Source organism: Diabrotica virgifera, chromosome 1, assembly GCF_917563875.1.
Source record: "Diabrotica virgifera virgifera chromosome 1, PGI_DIABVI_V3a".
NCBI lineage: Eukaryota > Metazoa > Arthropoda > Insecta > Coleoptera > Chrysomelidae > Diabrotica > Diabrotica virgifera.
The window spans coordinates 130,659,831-130,679,712 of NC_065443.1; the positions used below are offsets into that span (position 1 = coordinate 130,659,831).

At 32.9% G+C, this 19,882-nt stretch overlaps 1 protein-coding gene across 3 annotated transcripts in view; it reads left to right on the top strand.

Moving 5' to 3' along the window:
• The window catches only part of LOC114326427 (glucose transporter type 1), a 659,305-nt gene that overhangs the window by 261,981 nt on the left and 377,442 nt on the right, over positions 1-19,882 (top strand). The gene's annotated exons all lie outside the window — the stretch shown is intronic.

The window sequence follows — 19,882 nt, forward strand, 5'->3', positions numbered from 1 at the left end:
TCAGCCTGCGACTTGGACATACGAATATCAGCAATGTTTTTATAAAAGAAGAAACCTCTTCCGATGTGTTATGGGTGATAGTGAACCCAGTGTGTAAGTGGAAATAATTATTCATCTAGGACTTTTGATTTTGAACATGCGATAGGACTGATTAACCATGTAATATTATCAGTAGTAATTGCACAAGAGCTTTGAAATTATTGAATTTTTCCCGAGTGACACTTTGACAGTTTTAATTTCACGAGCCGAAGACGAGTGAAATTATGTCAAAGTGTCACGAGAGCAAAAATTCTATATTAATTTCAGAGATCGAGTGCAATTTGTTGCGATTATTTCATGAATAAAACTGTTCAAAACCAAAATTTTATTGTAATTTATTTATGTAAGTACCATTAAACACACAGTTTTTATAAATATTTGACGATTGAAAGTCATCACTTTTATAATTTTTTAAACATTAATTGTCATTAATGTCACTGAATGTATTTTTTCGTAGCAACGAAGGGCATCTGACGTAATATACTTAACGACGGGAGATTATCAAAAATTATCGATTTAATTCAGATTTCTGTAGCTTTCTATTGGTCAGAATCTCATATGAATGAAATAATCAGTAGTAATTGCACAAGAGCTCTAAAATTCTATATTAATTTTAGAGTTCGAGTGCAATTTGTTGCGATTATTTCATGAATAAACTGTTCAAAACCAAAATTTTATTGTAATTTATATATGTAAGTACCAATTAGTGCAATTAAACACACAGTTGTTATAAATATGTATTTGACGGTTGAAAGTCATCACTTTTATAATTTTTAAAATATTTGTCATTAATGTCACTCAATGTATTTTTTCGTAGCAACGAAGGGCATCTGACGTAATATACTTAACGACGCGAGATTATCAAAAATTATCGATTTAATTCAGATTTCTGTAGCTTTCTATTGGTCAGAATCTCCTATGAATGAAATAATCTTTGTAATTTGATGTAAATAGAGTACAATGCTAACTCTTTGTAGTTTAAGCAAATTGCAAATAAAAAAAAATATCTTTGATTATCGTATAATATACAGAATGAGTTTATGGTACGACATTGACGATAATTCCAATATGGTACACAATATCCCAAAAAAATGGTTCGAAACAATGTAGGCAATGATATTCTCCAGGTTTAGAAAATATGCCGAATTTTAGTGGGATTGCACAGTAAATAACATTACTAAATAACATTGTAAGCTCCTGGGGTCCATAATAACTAATATCGAGGCAAGCAGGTATTTAAGAAATAAGGTGAAAAACATATTCTTCATATTATGCCTTCTTCTTATCGAAAATGGTGATCATCAACGGGAATTCTTCTCTATCTTGTGCTAACCATATAATATTGTGCTGGTCTCCCTGATTTTGAGCCATTGGAATGAGTTTTTAGCCAAGAGGACTTCTTTCATCAGATGTGTCACCCTTCGATCGTTCCTGTAACGATCAGCTGCAGATAACTATACTTATCGTCTCTAAAGATATAACCAAAATAAGGTAGGTACTTTTCTTCACTCAACTGTTGTCACAATAGTTTTTTTCCTTATGAGTTCTTTTCAGCACTCGATCACTTGATACTTTCTATATCCATGATATTCTCAATACTCGCCAGCAAAACGGCTGGCGGCTACTCTCAAAAGAGTACAGTTGTGACATGATTTGTGTCTTTAACGTCCCTGCCTCAACTCCGTACAACAGTGTAGACAGGATGTAGCATTTAATGGCATGCCATCAAGTAGTCAGACTCAGGTCTTTATTGCAAAATAGTGCTTTCAACTTGAAGACCACACTCCTGTCTATTTCGATTCTAATTTTGACTTCATCATCAGGATTCCATTTATTGTTAGACGTGCATCCCAAATTCTTAAATCTGTTTACTCTTTCTATATCCTGATTTAATGTCCATATTCTTCAATTGTCTAAATCACGGTTGGGGATGGCCATGATTTTTTTTCTTTAATTTATTTTAGTACCATAGTTAACCCACGTTAACTATGGTACTAAATTAATTCTTCTACATAATTAATTCCTCTTCAGAAAACATCCATGCAAAAAATATAGTGGGTAAGCTAAAGCTGGCTAAACTATTGAATCAATATAGGAACTAAAATCAAACTGGTTAGATGCATAGTACTTTGAGTTTTCCTATATACATGAGAATATTACTGTTCCAGTTCTTTGAGCATTGTTTTTTTACGAAGCTTTTTTTGCTAGCCTTGCTCTTCAGCCCTCCTCCTTTACCCGGGCTTGGGACCGGCAGTGATTCTGAGCTATTTGATCCACCCAGCATCACCACCGCAGGCAAAATGTTTAGGGTAACGGATTGTAGATACTTGGGTGTTGAAATATCTAGGGCATCTGTGGCAAGAAACAAAACAGCAGGCAACGAGAGCAGCGGGAATATCTGGTTTCCTGAGGGATATATTCTGGCGGATTAAATATATGAGCACCGAAAGCAAAGTCCGCATCTATAAGACATGTGATAGATCCGTACTGGCATACGCAGCTGAGACAAGAGCCGAGACAACAAAGATCAAACAAATAATGAGAACAACAGAGATGAAAACCCTAAGATCTATAAGAGGTATCATACTCAGCAGAGATATAATACGAAACGAAGACACATTGAGAGAGCTAGGCATTCAAGACGTAGTGAGATGGACGAGAGTACGACGACGCATGTGGAGAGACCACGTAGATCGGATGGACCCTGAACGTATGGCGAAATGGGCAAAGACACAAAAGCCCAACACTAAGCGGTTCCTAGGAAGACCCAAAAACGATGGTACGAGAGCTGCAGCTCCGGATCACAGCAGAGACTGTAACACAAGAAACAAGACATTGTCCTACTAAAAGAACAAGAAGAAAAGATGAGAATGTTGGAATCATAAGGAAATCGAGAAAAAGGGCATATATGCGTTAAACGTATTCGGCCGGAGAAAAATGTTGAGAATCTCTTGGACTGCAACTGAGTATTAAGAAAAGGTTAAGGACACATATAATAGAGCAAATAATAGCCTATTTTTGATATGCCTTTTGAACAAATAGTCTTGTTAATACAGGTTTGCGTGGAAGGTAATACAGCCAGAGGCAGATTCACCACAAGATATACCGACTCATATAACAGAGCAAATAATAGTCTACATATTTCGGACACATCTTTCGAAGAAATGGCCTTCTTATTACTAGTCCTGTCGCCAGGGGGGGTACAACGGCCTCGTTAATTCAGATGGACTTACCCAAGTTTTTTTTATGTATTTTGACCCGTAGAACCCGAATTTTTTGGGTAACAGTTGATCCGGATGTCGATAAGATTGTTATAGACCAAGAACTTGAGGAATCAAATAACAGCGATTTTTGGCAAAACAAAACAATATTTTGTATTTTTTGGGTCATTTTAAGCAAAAAATATTTCTACAAGTTTTTTAGTAGGATGCACAGTTTTCGAGATAAACGCGGTTGAACTTTCAAAAAATCGAAAAACTGCAATTTTTAAACCCGAATAACTTTTGATTAAAAAATAAAATAGCAATTCTGCTTAGCGCCTTTGAAAGTTCAAGTCAAATTATGTCGGTTTTGATTATTTGCATTGCTAAAAATTTATTGTGTTATTGTTAAACAAAGCTACAAGCAACTAGTGCGTGAGTGATGTTTCTATGATTTCTCATTTAAAATCGAACGAGTAGGTAGAATAGGTACTAGTGCAATCAAGACTATTTCTACGTTACATGCGTTAAAACGCATGTAAAAGCACGGGAAACCCTACGTGTTTATAGCTTTGTTAAACAATAAAAAAATAAATTTTTACCAACGCAAATACTCAAAACCGATATAATTTGACTTAAACTTTCAAATGCGGTAAGCAGACTTGCTATTTTATTTTTTAATCAAAAGTTATTCGGGTTCAAAAATTGCAATTTTTCGATTTTTTTAAAGTTCAACCGCGTTTATCTCGAAAACTGTGCATCCTACGAAAAAACTTGTAGAAATATTTTTTACTTAAAATGGCCCAAAAAATACAAAATATTGTTTTGTTTTGCCAAAAATCGCTGTTATTTGATTCCTCAAGTTCTTGGTCTATAACAATCTTATCGACATCCGGATCAACTGTTACCCAAAAAATTCGTGTTCTACGGGTCAAAATACATAAAAAAAACTTGAGTAAGTCCATCTGAATTAACGAGGCCGTTGTACCCCCCCTGGCGACAGGACTATACAGGTTTGCGTGGAAGGAAATATAACCAGAGACTGTAGACCACACCACATGTATCTCCCCCATTCTGTTTATGTGGTGATTCCATTCTTACTTTCTATTTATAGACTGGGAGATATTATACAGAAGTTCAGCCACGATTTTCTAAGTCCTGCCTTTTGCAATACTGGAAGGGTAGACGATGTACTTACAATCTGTGGAAACATCCACAAATTTCCTGTGACATTTTCCTGTAAAAATTAGACTTTCCCAAAAAATAAAAATAGGGTTTTGCGATGAATTTCTAAGTCCTGCCATATCCGTAGATAGACAGGATACTATCGATTTTATAAAGAAAATTTTTTGGGCAGGAGGGTTGCAAACGGGGTAACGGAGTATATATGTATACAAACATGTAAGGAAATTAATGAAATTTTCATGATTTTCTAGGTCCTGCCAACTAAATAAACTAAACATATATAAAAAAAAAGACTAAGTTTTCACTCTAATGGCATATAACATATCCCACCAGAATGAAAACGCTGGGGTTTGTTTTGGTTGGATCAGGGAGAGCAGCATATGTGCCTCCTGATGAGAGACTAATAAGTTTCGAAACCGGTAGAGGTGCTTGCGGCACTCTCTGATTGGACTGGAATATTGTTCGGCTGTATTTTCGTTTTGCAACGAAATTGAAAATGGTTATTCATTTTTTTTTAAACATATATATTTCAAAATGACCAAAAAAATATTGGCATGACGTCTCCTAATGTTTAAGTATACTTGTCCCTTGGAAAATTCTGCGGAAAATGTTCACCCTGATTCCGTGATTTTCTTAGTCCTGCCTTTAAAAAGTTATAATACTCAAATACAATCAATACCTTTTCGGTACTTGGCAGGAAGGTTAAACGGTTCTTGTAAGACGGCAGGAGTCCTAGATTTGTAAGAAAATTCGTGAAAAAGTCAACGATTTTCTGGGTCATGCCATTTTGCACAAGTTTCAAGAATCTTAATATAAGTCTATTTACAAAGAGGCAGGATGGTTTTATGGTTATTTTGTATACAGGGTGGGGCATTAGTGTGACAAAGTCCAATTACTCGTTTGTCGTAAGATATACGAAAAAAGTTATTTAGGTAAAACATGGGCCACAGATAGGACTATGATTTAACAGTATTTTCTAATATACAGGGCTACTAGTTTTCACAGGGTGACACAAATTTATGTTTTTTTAAATGGAATACCCTGTATATTTTTACATTCTTGGATTCTACTCGATGTTTCCGTTAATAAAATATAGTGTTTTGAAATATTATACGAGGTAGTTTAAAATATAATTACGTTTTTTTGTTAATTTTGTAGGAACATTCACACCCTATACACATTGTTAGTGATTTGATATCCAAACTTCTATTAATTTATGTTTAAACGATTTTTAATTTAATATAGTCTACTATTGTCAGTTATTAATATGTTTAATTGTTTAATATGTAAATGTTTAATTTTAGTATACGGGGTTGGTTAAAACTCGGAATGAGTATTTTCTTAAATGGGACACCCTTTATTTTAGTATTATAATAAAATGGTATTTTATGGTACCTTTTTATTTGTTAAGCATTTTCTGTACCATATTTATATATTAATTTCGGCAGTAAATTGATACAGACAGATTACTCAGGTGGTTTTTGGGGTTTCTGAACAAGAATGTCACATTAGAACAGATCTTTACCTAGTGCTCGGGGTGACTAATATACACGCCATATTCTTAAATTTCGAGGCTTTCAGACACTAAAGTGATGCAAGTAGATTACTCGAGGAGTTTTGTGGTTGCTGAACATGAATACGCCATCAGAATCGACCTCCAAAAACTCTCTAAATTCGAAATCAGTCACCCTGTGCACCAGGTGCTCCGAGGGTCGGTTGTAATGTCATATTCGTGTTCGGGCATCCCAAAAACCCTCGAATAATCTGTTCTCTTTAATTTATTGCCGATATCCCACGAAACTCCAGATGACGTGCCTTAGCAGCAACTCTGGGCATTTAGTGATTCGGAGGTCGGTTCTGCTTGCGTATTTGTAACTCCATAAACCTCCCAAATAACAAAATTTTGCCCTTAATACACTGATTTTGACAGGTTTATGCACTTTTGGATGCATGTTATGCACTAAAATACAATTTCCACCCATTCTCATATTGTACACCTTTTATTTGAATTTAAAAATTTTTTTTTTAAAAATAAAAAAACGGTGTATTTGCCGACTTAAAGCAAGAGTAACTTTTAGTACTAGAATACCTCATAATTTAATACTCTACTCTCAAAAATGTCTACAAATTTAAAGACCAATAAGTTATGAGATAAAATATCCGTTGATCTACCCAAGACGGATACCTATGACCAGTACTAGAAATTCACAATTGATAAAATCGATTCCTCTCTGGAAGAGAAATAAACGTAGCAGTTTTCGTTTTCCTAAATAGAATTTTTCTAAATTCTTTTAAACTCAAAATACCAAAAAACTAAAAATTTTTCAAATCAATTTTTCTAGAACACTGCGTATTCTTCTGAGTTAAAGCAAAAGTACCTTTTAGTACAAAACTAGCTCAGAATTTAATAATCCAGTGTCAGAAATGCTTAAAAGTTAGACAGAAAAGTTATTCGATAAAATATCCGTTTCCGTAACCAAAACGGACCCCTATGACCGGTACTAAAAATTGACAATTGATAATTGACATTTGACAATTGACCTCTGGAAGATAAATAAGTGTACCAGTTTTCGTTTTTCCAAATAAAAGCGTTCTGCAGCTATTTTAAAGAAACTAATTACAAGACTTTGATATGCTTCTTCTAGACGAAGCATATCGAAGTAGAGGTCGTCCGCCAACCAGATGGTCTGATGGCATCAAACAGATCGACAGAAATTTGATGCAGACAGCACAGGACAGAAATGCATGGAGAAGACTGATGGAGACCTATATCCAGCATTGGATAGATCCGGGTTGAATTCTGACGATGATGAATTACAAGACGCCATCTTTAAAGAGCTTTAGCTTTCCACGGAAGCATTTTTGAACTAGGTGAATTGAATTAAATTTTCTTAAAATTATCTGAGGAATCTCCGGTTTTCGTTTGTTATGAGAGCTTCTGGACACCCTGTATAATATAATGGGTAGGTAAATTCCCTACTATAACCAATAAATTGTAAAAATTGTTTATTTACTTTTATTGCGTTTACTTAGATAAAAATATGATCTAATCACTTAAAATAAAGATGTTACAGTGTGCTATTAGATTTGAAAAGTGTGTAAAAATTCCGAGACATTATTCAGGAAAATAATATTTAATAGGATACGATTGTTTTAATGATATACAAATTAATTTTTTGTATTATTCATCTTTGCGGTTATCCTGCCAAATTGTAAACGGTTTTAGATTAGTGTTTTTTAAGCATACTCGACATGGTATGACTCAGAAAATTGTGGTGATATGAATATGTTTGTATAACACCCTGAAATAATTTTACAGACACACAATTTAATTTTTTATACGAAATAACTATACAACCATCCTGCCTCTTTGAAAATAGATTTATATTAACCTTCTTGAGATATGTGCGAAATGGCATGACTTAGAAAATCGTGTAATTTTTCACGAATTTTCTTACAAATTTTTTAACTATATATAGTAAAAAAGGTGTAACTAAACATCCTGCCATTTTGAATAATGTCTACTGAAATTATTTATTTTATAACAAAATTTATTTTATGACTTAGAAAATCACGGAACCAGAGTGAAAATTTTATACAGAATTTTCCAAGAAACAAGTGCAGTTAAACATTAAGTGACGTCATGCCAACATTTTTTTTGGTCATTTTGAAATAAATATGATTAATTTATTAAGTTGGCAGGACTTAGAAAATTATGAAAATTTCATTATTTTCATTACATGTTTGTATATCTGTATACTCTCTTAGTCCTTTTGCAACCGTCCTGCCCAAAAAATTTTCTTCATCAAATAGATAGTGTCCTGTTACTCTATGGATATGGCAGGACTTAAAAATTCATCGCAACTCCCAATTTTTTTCTTCATGGAATATCTAATTTTCACAGGAAAATGTCACAGGAAACCCGTGGATTTTTCCACAAATTGTAAGTACCTTCTCCAACCTTCCAGTATTGCAAAGGGCAGGACTTAGAAAATCGTGGTTGAACTTCTGTTAATATCTCCCGGTTTATTAGTGTTCATTCGTTTATACACTATACGTTATATTGTCTTCTAATATCTTTACCATTCTTTCGATCTCTTGACGTATTTCCTGGAATTTTTCTCGGTACTCTCATCTCTGCCGATTCCAATAGTATTTGTGTTTTGGCTATATCGGGTCTGGTTTAGGAAGCATATATTATACACTGAGCACGTAAAGGTTGGAAGTAATTCATTTTCTCGAGAATGGACGATTTCGGAAAAAAATCTCGAAACAGGTAAATTTTTATTTTTTAAATTACGACTTTTTGGCATATATACCATACTAGTGACGTCACCCATCTGGGCGTGATGACGTCATCGATGATTTTTTAAATGAGAATAGGGGTCGTGTGATAGCTCATTTGAAAAGTAATTCAATTCTCTATTCAGTAGTATAAACATTAACATAATTATTTATACAGGGTGTCCAAAAAATTTTTTTGAATTAAATTTATTGACAAAGAGAAAAATGTATGTAATTTATTTAATTCAAAATACATGTTAGTGCTCTCAGAAAACATAAAAAAATGTTTATTTAAAAAATAATCATCGCTTTTCGCTTAAATTAAATGTTCAAACTGTCAAGAGGCAGGTGGGTTGCTGCATTTTGAATTTATGCAAATACAATATAACAGTAAAATATATTTTGAATTAAATAAATTACATACATTCTTTTTTTTATGTGAATAAATTTAATTCAAAAAAAATTTTTTTGGACACCCTGTATAAATAATTATGTTAACATTTGTACTACTTAATAGAGAATTGAATTACCTTTCAAATGAGCTATCGCACGACCCCTATTCTCATTTAAAAAAATCATCAATGACGTCATCACGCCCAAATGGGTGACGTCACTAGTATGATATATATGTAAAAAGTCGTAATTTAAAAATAAAAATTGACCTATTTCGGGATTTTTTCCAAGATCGTTCATTCTCGAGAAAATGAATTTATTCCAACCTTTACGTGCTCACTGTATATAATTGGTCTTACATTGAATTTATCAATTATGTAACTTAATAATTAAATCTACCCGATTGTAATATGTTCTGAGTCTCATATGGTAGTTTTTTTTTGTAACGCATCATTTCGCATTTGCACTCTCAAAACGGGACTAAGTAAAACCTCTCAAGGTTAAGACTTTTCATTTATATTGTACAATTTGTAATTTTTGTTTCGTGGAATTTATGAAGACATTTGATAGAGTCAAATTGAAGGGCGTTTTCCATTGATATTACTCAGATACCTCTGACCCAATTGAAGTTGGTAAAGGGAAAAATAGGGGGATTCCCTGAATACTCCATTTTTCAACCTGATCATGTTTAAAATAATAAAATGAAAAAGTAAAAACTAAAAAAGGATACCAAATGGGAGAAAATAACTTAAATCTTCTATGCATACGATGCAATACCAATCTTTCAAATTGAAGATGATTTACATTGTATGCTGCACCAATTGAACATAACCGCCAGAAAATTTAACATGTCAATTTATACAAAAAAGACAAGTGCATGGTTATAACACCAAATCCAATAAGATGTAAATTAGAGCTGGAGGGTCAGATAATACAACAAGTGATTGAGTTTAAATTTCTTGACATCACACTATCTAGCTACGGAAAGCTAGAAACAGAAATGGAAGATCGAGTAAATAGAGCAAACACAACCCATGTTAGCTGAATGAAATAATACGGAGAAATAAAATTAACGGAAAATGAATGAAAGGCAGAATTTACAAAACAGTCATCAGACCACTAACGACATACGCGGCAGAAACACGACCTAACACAGACAGGACAAAAAAATTGCTAGAAACAGCAGAGATGAAAAAAACCCTTCCAAATAGTTATTTTCCTAACAAGTGCAGAAAGTCATTCTTTTCCTCACGCCACTGCAGTTTGCCGAACGACGCGAAGCGGGAGTTCGGCAAGCAGTCGAGTGCGGAAAACAGACTTTCTGCAAGAGTTAGGAACAATATTTTTTCTAAGAGTCTTTAAAAAATTACCAAATCTTAATCAATTATTTTAATTAATATAAAAATACATACACAAATTAATTCTTTGACAAGGTTGTCAAAACCAAACTTTCAATATAATTAGTTAGCATGACGACGATCTTGGTTTCCATGACGATGATTCAAAACGACTGTTATTGTCTACCGATTTGACTTTCGAATATTATGTCAAAATAATTTTATTGTATCGAATTGTGGTATATAATATCACAAGAGAGAAAATTTTGCCGGCAATATTTTCGACTGGTATGAAAGTTTGTTGCCTGGCAATTTTCGCGACTGAAATTTTGACTTAAATCACGAGACGTCAGTCGAGTGATTTTGTCAAAATTTCATAAGCGAAAATTACCAAAAGGCAACGAACTTGAATAAAACCAGGAGAAAATTTTGTCGGAAATAATTTTCACTCGAATGATATTCGATAAGACTATTTCACGAAACAATTAATGCACCATATCAACGAAATACAATCTTTATTTATTTGTTATTATCATACACTTTCGTGACGGATCTGTCATAATTTTGTCGCTGAGATTTCATGTCGTTAAGGAGTTTTGTCAGTAGAAAACGAAGCGTTGCTATGCCGTTTTATCAGTTAAAAACAGTCTAATAAAATAGTCGCGTTAATTTCATTAAAACAGGAACACAATAAGATATATTTGAAATAAATTAGTAAATAATATCTAAATATTAGTTTATTGCATATATTATAATTACTTTAAGGGCATATTAACATATCTAAATTAACACGCGTGCGGAAAAGTAAAAACCGCGTGCGGAAAAGTAACACGCGTGCGGAAAAGTAACACGCATGCGGAAAAGTGAAACTTTCTAAACTAAAATGCGTGCGCGAAAGTAGAAACTTTTGCACGCTCGTAGAAAAAATCTATAGTAAGGCAGTGAGAGACAGAGCTACAAGTACAGATTTGATATACTACAGAGATGCAAACTGGAGAACGTTAAGAACTGCGCAAGCAACAAAAGAGTAGAAAGAAATGACCACATAAGCCAAATGACAACAAATAGGGTAGTAAGGACTGCGAGAGAGGGTTCCCCAATAGGAAGACATCAATGGGAAGACCACAAAAACGATAGAACCATAACTTACTGGAGGCACATTGAAAAATAGGCAGAGTCATATCTCTACAAAAAAAAAAGAAGAAAAAAACCTATAATTTTTGTATTGACGTTTTAGTTTTATTTTGACGTTTTATTTGAAATATGTCCTATAGTTGACCATAATATGTTGCACAATGCACATACTAAAGATATGGACCCAGGTAAATGTATTTCTATATTATTTTTTTATCCGTTATTCTATACTTTTAGTGGTTTATTCTGCATTGGTTTCAGATTTTACATAGTTTATTTTTAAGCTCACTTTTTGATTAGTAATTCTAGTGTAGGAAACAGAGGTTGAACCTTGCAAAATAGACACAAGTCCGGTTTTATTTTTTTTCTGGTATATCAAGGGGTGCTTATTATCAGACTAACTTTTTCTGAAAAAATTTCGCCCCGGAACCCCCCTTTTCACCCCTTTAAAGGGGGTAATTTATAGTTTTTGCAGAACGTAGCCCTTCCTGTACCTTTTATAAAAAATTTCTTTTATAGAAATATGAAGAGGACTATATTTTCTACGATTTATTTCCGACAGCATCTCTCTATCATCCACCGTTTAGCAAGGGTGGCGTCCCAAAGTTGACAAGTTTTTAAAAAAGATGTTTTTAGAAAAAAAATATTTTTCGCAAACTGTAACGGAAATTAAAAAGAAATGCTACGGAGATTATTCACAAATATATGATTGATTTTTTCGTATAGGTTTCACTTAAGGGTAATTGCCCTTTTTTTAATTACAGGGTGTTACATTTTAAAAAACCCCTTTTTATACCATCTGAACCGTTTATGCTAGAGTAAAAAGACTTTCAGCGATTACCCATGTACTGGTGTTATTTACAAATTTGTATAATACACCCCCATTTTTTCCCCGGAACCACCCAAAAAAGAAGAAGAATTAATAAATAAAGTGATTTTCTTGGAATCCTTCACACACAATGCCCTTCATTAATATGCTTCATATATCATTTTGTGCAAGTTATTATTACCCATGCATGGACACTAAACGCGATTTCCTAGTGCAACCCTTGTAGCCAAAAACAATAAAAAAAATGAGGGGTTAAAATTTTTTTTTTGTTTTTTGCTTTTTGATCCATATGGGCATATGCTTCATCAATAGTGCTTTTTAAAAATATATATGGTTATTGCAACATCCCTGCGCAAACCACCCCTATCCTTGAAAATATACTGCAGAAACTACCCCTATACCTTATCCAGCATGTTTTTACGATTTTCTCATTACCTATTCATTTTTTTTAAACAAAACTTATACAAGATTAAAGACCACTATTTACTCTAAAAATTAGGTCCTATTCATTTTTTTCGTTTAAGCAACCGTTACGGCACAGTGGCGCCGTAAACCTCATATATGCTTTGACGGGCTCCAGTTTTTGTTTATTTTTTCGTCATCTGTTTGTTTTATTGATAAAGTACTTATGTAAAATAAAACAACACAGTGTAACCTACAAATCATGACCTATGCACATTTTACATTCTTTGCTCCCCAAAGCTACAGTGGTGGCCCAAAATAAATTTTTTCATATTTTCGCCACCTACACGCATTTTTAATGCTACCTTAATAGCACAATATTCACCCCTAAGTGGTCGCTAAGCAGTGGCGGATCCAGGGAGGGGTGATGGGGGCGATCACCCCCACCCCTCTCAAACCAAGTGATATTATATTTGAAGATTATAAAAATATTCATTTTTTTTTTATAGAAATACTTATATAATATTAATATTATTTTTATAAGAATGACTTTTTATGCTTTAGCGACAGTAGCGGATCCAGCATCGTTAAGAGGGGGGTGCCAATTGGTTAAATTTCTATAAAAATAAATGAATATTTTTATAATCTTTGAATATAATATGACTTGGTTTGAGGGGGGGGAGGTGTTCACCCCCATCACCCCTCCCTGGATCCGCCACTGCGTAGCGACCACCTAAGGGTAAATATTGTGCTGTTAAGGTAGCATTAATGCAATAAAATGCATGTAGGTGGCGAAAATATGCAAAAATTTATTTTGGGCCACCACTGTGGCTTTGGGGAGCAAAGAATGTAAAATGTGCATAAGTCATAATTTGTAGGTTACACTGTGTTGTTTTATTTTGCATAAGTACTTTATCAACAAAACGAACAGATGACGAAAAAAAAAACAAAAACTGGAGCCCGCCAAAGCATATATGAGGTTTACGGCGCCACTGTGCCGTAACCGTTGCTTATACGAAAAAATGAATAGGACATAATTTTTAGAGTAAATAGTGGTCTTTAACCTTGTATAAGTTTTGTTTAAAAATAATACATAGGTAATGAGAAAATCGTAAAAACATGCTCGCCAAGGGATAGGGGTAGTTTCTGCAGTACATTTTCAAGGATAGGGGTGGTTTTCGCAGAGATGTTGCAATAACCATATATATTTTTGAAAAGCACTATTGATGAAGCATATACCCATATGGATCAAAAAGCAAAAAACAAAAAAAAATTTCAAACCCCCATTTTATTTATTTTTTTTTTTAGCTTAAGGGGTTGCACTAGGAAATTGCTTTTGGTGTCCATGCATGGGTAATAATAACTTCCACAAAATGATGTATGAAGCATATTAATAAAGGGCATTGTGTGTGAAGGATTCCAAGAAAATCAATTTATTTATTAATTCTTCTTTTTTTTGGGGTGGTTCCGGGGAAAAAATGGGGGTGCATTATACAAATTTGTAAATAGCACCAGTACATGGGTAAGCGCTGAAAGTCTTTTTACTCTAGCATAAACGGTTCAGATGGTATAAAAAGAGGTTTTTTAAAATGTAACACCCTGTAATTAAAAAAAGGGCAATTATCCTTAAGTAAAACCTATACCAAAAAATCAGTCAATTATTTGTGAATAATTGCCGCAGGATTTCTTCTTAATTTCCGTTACAGTTAGGGAAAAATATATTTTTTTTAAAAACATCTTTTTTAAAAACTTGTCAACTTTAGGGCGCCACCCCCGCTAAACGGTGGATGATAGAGAGATGTTGTTGGAAATAGATCGTAGAAAATATAGTCCTCTTCATATTTCTATAAAAGAAATTTTTTGTAAAAGTTACAGGAAGGGCTACGTTCCGCAAAAACCACAAATTACCCCCTTTAAAGGGGTGAAAAGGGAGGTTCCGGGGCGAAATTTTTTCAGAAAAAGTTAGTCTTATAATAAGCACCCCTTGATATACCAGAAAAAAAATAAAACCGGACTTGTGTCCATTTTGCAAGGTTCAACCTTTGTTTCCTACACTATTCTTTCTTTGTATGTTTTGGGTCATACTTTGGAAAAATTTTGTCATCTGTAAATCGCAGATGATTTATATTGGATAATATTGTAATATCGGTTCTATATTCTACAATATGTTCGGAACTCTTAGCCTGGAATTTCTATAATTAAACATTTTTTTAAGCTAATAAACGATTTTATTAATGGATTTCCCTATAAGGACTTTTATACAATAATATTATATATACAATAAATGTTTGATGGTCTCATACCCAGTAACATAATGTTGTAGATTGATTATAGTAAATAAATTAAGACTAGTTTTATTACTATTTTCGAACAAACTACTTACACAAGAAAAATCAGGATGTGTTCTTCGTAGGATCTAATGATAAAATATTCTTGTAATACATAATACACAAGAATGGTATTCATAAATGGCAACACTCACGACAGATTTCAGTTTGCTCTTTTGGTTGGTATGATTATTTATTTTTTGTACTGGCCATGAGTAACCTAGTCAATAATTTCTCTTCCCTACTAGGTATAAAAAACTACCCCATTATATACCCACATAGTGCCATGCGTAAAAGAATATAGGAGATTTTAACCGAAGAAAATAACGAATCACAATAAATAAACAATAGAATACAAACCGACAACAGATGTCTTCATGCGCTTCAAAACCTTATAAAATCTAAACAACTAACAAGACATACAAAGTACAACTATATGCAGTGAGGACATTTGAGTTGGAATAAATTAATTTTCTCGAGAATGGGCGACTCGGAGATAAATCCCGGAACAGGCCGCTTTTTACTTTTAAATTACAATTTTTTTGGCATATTATGTATACTTAATACTAATGACGTCATCCATCTGGGCGTGATGACGTAATCGACTATTTTTTTTAAATGAGAATAGGGGTCGTGTGATTGTTCATTCGAAAGGTTATTCAACGCTTTATTCACTAATATAAACATTAATATAATTTTGTTCTGAAGCTATTTCCTTTTGGCATTTTTATAATGAACTATTTTAAATGGGAAATAAGCCACAATTTTACCAAAAAAATGAATTTATTAACGTTTCGACGCCCAAGTCCGGTGTCGTCAAAATACAAAATAATACTAAATAAACAAAAATGTTGCTTAGTAAAAATTCTTCTAATAATAATTTATTTAATATGACTCATTTATATCGGCAATTCGGGCATGTATTATACATTTTAAAGTAGAAGGCTTTAAAATGATATTGGAAAAAACATAATTAATGCATCCATTTCTTTCGGCTAATCTCTATATTATATTAGCGCTACTATTCTTTTTTTGAAATACCTTATCTGAAAGATTCTTTTTTATTAAAATATTTTTATATTCTAAAAACTGAATAGTTTATCATTACATCTTTACGCCACATCAAAAATATATCCGATCATATCCTTATCCTATAAATATAATGTTCCAAATAATTCAACACTCTAGGTCAAATATTAATGTGGAGTTCTGGATAAAATTATTTTTGGATACCTTCCAAGTTTCATGGATATGGCTGAGAAGAGTTGAATTTCATTTTATTTGGGAAATGTCGCGAAATGAAACTTTTACGACCTGCTTCCATTTTCGTTAAAAGTGTTTCGCTAACTTGTAATGCTCATGACTACTCTTAAAAAGAATAACTTTAATATACAGGAAAATAGTTACAATTTATATTTTTGTAACAATTGTTAAGTTTTAAGTAAAAAATTTAATAGAACAATTTATTCTTACCTGATTCCTAAATTGTTAAAAACCTGAATTGTCCGAAATTTAAATTCAACATAATAACTAAGATCTATACAGGGTGTCCAGAAACTCTACCGACAAACGAAGACAGGAGATTCCTCAGATAATTTTAAGACAATTTAACCCAATTCACCTAGTCCAAAAATGCTTCTTAAGGGAGCTAGAGCGCTTTGAAAATGGCGTCATGAAATTAGTTTCTCTTAAATACCTCCAGAACGCTTCTATTTAGAAAAACGAAAATTGGTATGCGTATTTACTTTTCAGAGATGAATCGATTTCATTCATTGCAAATTTCTAGTACCAGTCATAGGCGTCCGTTTTGGGTAGAGCAACGGGTATTTTATCGCATAACTTTTTTGTTCTTAACTTTTATGCATTTTTGACACCGGATTATTAAATTGTGAGGTATTCTAGTACTAAAAGGTACTCTTGCTTTAAGTCGGTAGGACACACCGTTTTCTAGAAAAATCGATTTGAAAGTTTTTCGTTTTTGGAATGTGAAAAAAAATTGAAAGAACTTTTCAACAAAAAACGAAGTATTTTACCAACATAAAGTGAGAGTAGCTTTTAGTACTCGAATACCTCATAATTTAATAATCTAGTGTCAAAAATGCTCAGAAATTCAAGACAGAAAAGTTATGCTATAAAATAACTGTTGACCTACCCAAAACGGACGCCTATGACCAGTACTAGAAATTCGCAATTAATGAAATCGATTTATCTCTGGAATATAAATAAATGTACCAGTTTTCATCTTTCTAAACAGTTTTTTTTTAAATTTTTTTTTCTGGTTCAAAAAGAGAAAAATTTTCAAATCGATTTTTCTAGAAAACGGTGTGTCCTACCGATTTAAAACAAGAGTACCTTTTAGTACTAGAATACTTGACAATTTAATAATCCAGTATCAGAAATGCATAAAAGTTAAATATAAAAAAATTTTGAGATAAAATAACCGTTGCCCTACCCAAAACGGACGCCTATGATCGGTACTAGAAATTGGCAATGGATGGATTAGATTTATATCTTGAAGATAAATACGCGTACCAATTTTTGTTTTTCTAAATAGAAGCGTTCTGGCGGTATTTAAGAAAAACTAATTACAAGACGCCATCTTCAAAGTGCTCTAGCTCCCTTAGGAAGCATTTTCGGACTAAGTGAATTGGATTAAATTATTTTAAAACTATCTGAAGAATCTCCTGTCTTCGTTTGTCGGTAGAGTTTCTGGACACCCTGTATATTTCAAAATTATTTACCGCTGTAATTACCACGGCATACAATCTGGAATAAATCAGGGTAGCGTTCCAGACCCACTTCTGTATATGATATTTACAGCCGACGTTCTAACCAAAAATAATACCTTCTTAGCTTCTTGAGCTTATGACACAGAAATCTGGGCAGTGGATATAGATTCTAATGAAGCATTAAAAATGTACAAGATCATTTAGACCAACTACAAAACTGGCTTAAGCGATGTAAGATCAATGTTAATGCTCGAAAATCAGTACAAATTACTTTTACAACAAGATAATCTGCAAATTCTTAAGTTTTTATTAATAATACGACCATTTCCATAAAACCAGTTGTCAAACACTTGGGATTGCATCTGGATGAAAAACTCATATGGAAAACACACATTAAGACTAAACGGAAAAAACTAGATCTTAAACTAAAAAATTATGAACTAACTACTTAGCTTCTTCTTCTTCACGTGCCATATCAGAATTATCCGACGTTGGCGATCACCATTGCGAAGGCTTCTCGATCTTCTTCTATATGGAATAATTGTCCTGCATTTGAAATCTGAGTCTATTCACGAATGTTTTTAAACCAAGAAACCTGTTTTCTTTTTACACCTCTACGGCCCTCTATTTTGTCTTTAAGGATCAGTTGTAATATTTTATATCGACTTCCCCTCACTATATGTCCCAGATAAGACATTTTTCGATGTTTAACAGTCTTTAGCAGTTCTCTATCTTTGTTGACCTTCCTTAGTACTTCTTCATTAGTTTTTCTTGCTGTCCAGGGTATCTTCAGCATCGGTCTATGAATCGACATTTAAAATGCTTCAATTCTGTTCATGATCGATACTTTTAGCGTCCACACTTCTACACTATGCAAAAGTACGGACCAAACATAGCACTTAACCATTCTTTGTCTTAGTTCTAAACTGAGATGATTATTGCAAAGAAATGACTTCATTTTCATAAAAGTAGTTTTAGTCATTGCTATTCTACGTTTTATTTCTATGTCTGGATCTAGTTGATCCCTTATCACAGTTACCAAATATGTCATTTTGTGAACTACTTAACACAACGTCTCAGTTATTTCTTGAAAATAAAGTAGCCTTAGTACAAAGCTTTGCTCATACCAATTTGGACACATGGAATACAACTATGGGGCTGCATTAAACCTTAAGGCTATGGGTACATAATTCGCAAATATTTTACGTGTATTCCTACTTTTTCTGTCTTTACACGGCAAATTACGTGTAGTAAAATTCACACTGGTATGGATATGTAAGCATTACTAGAATGTCATTCTACTTGAAAATGTCATCATTAATTTAAAGAGATGGGTTTTGAATGTTCTTGGATAGCTGTTATTTTTATAATTGCAAATTATTAATTCAGTTAATAAATGTGATAATTTTTTCACTAACTATGTATTCAGTGATTGTAATAATTTATTTGTACAACAAAGACTAATACTCAATCGAGAAAAGAGGAAAAGTGTTAAAGTGATTTTTTAATAATATATGGAACGCTTACAATTTTGAACATCTTCAACAACAAAATACTTGGATCACAGAATATATTATCCTGATGTATTCTCTGCTTGGATATTCCACAAATAATACACAATAAATAACTTTTTATTAAGTTCAGGTCTTAAATCAATTATTTATCAAATACACTATACAGGGTGTCCCGAAAAGAATGGTCATAAATTATACCACACATTCTGGGGTCAAAAATAGTTCGGTTGAACCTAACTTACCTTAGTACAAATGTGCTCATAAAAAAAGTTACAGCCCTTTGAAGTTACAAAATGAAAATCGATTTTTTTCAATATATCGAAAACTCTCAGAGATTTTCTATTGAAAACTTACATGTGTCATTCTTATGGCAGGACCACCTTAAAACAAAATTATAGCGAAATTTGTCAAACCCCATAAAAAATTTATGGGGATTTTGTTCCCTTAAACCCCCCAAACTTTTGTGTACGTTCCAATTAATTCATTATTGTGGTACCATTAGTTTAACA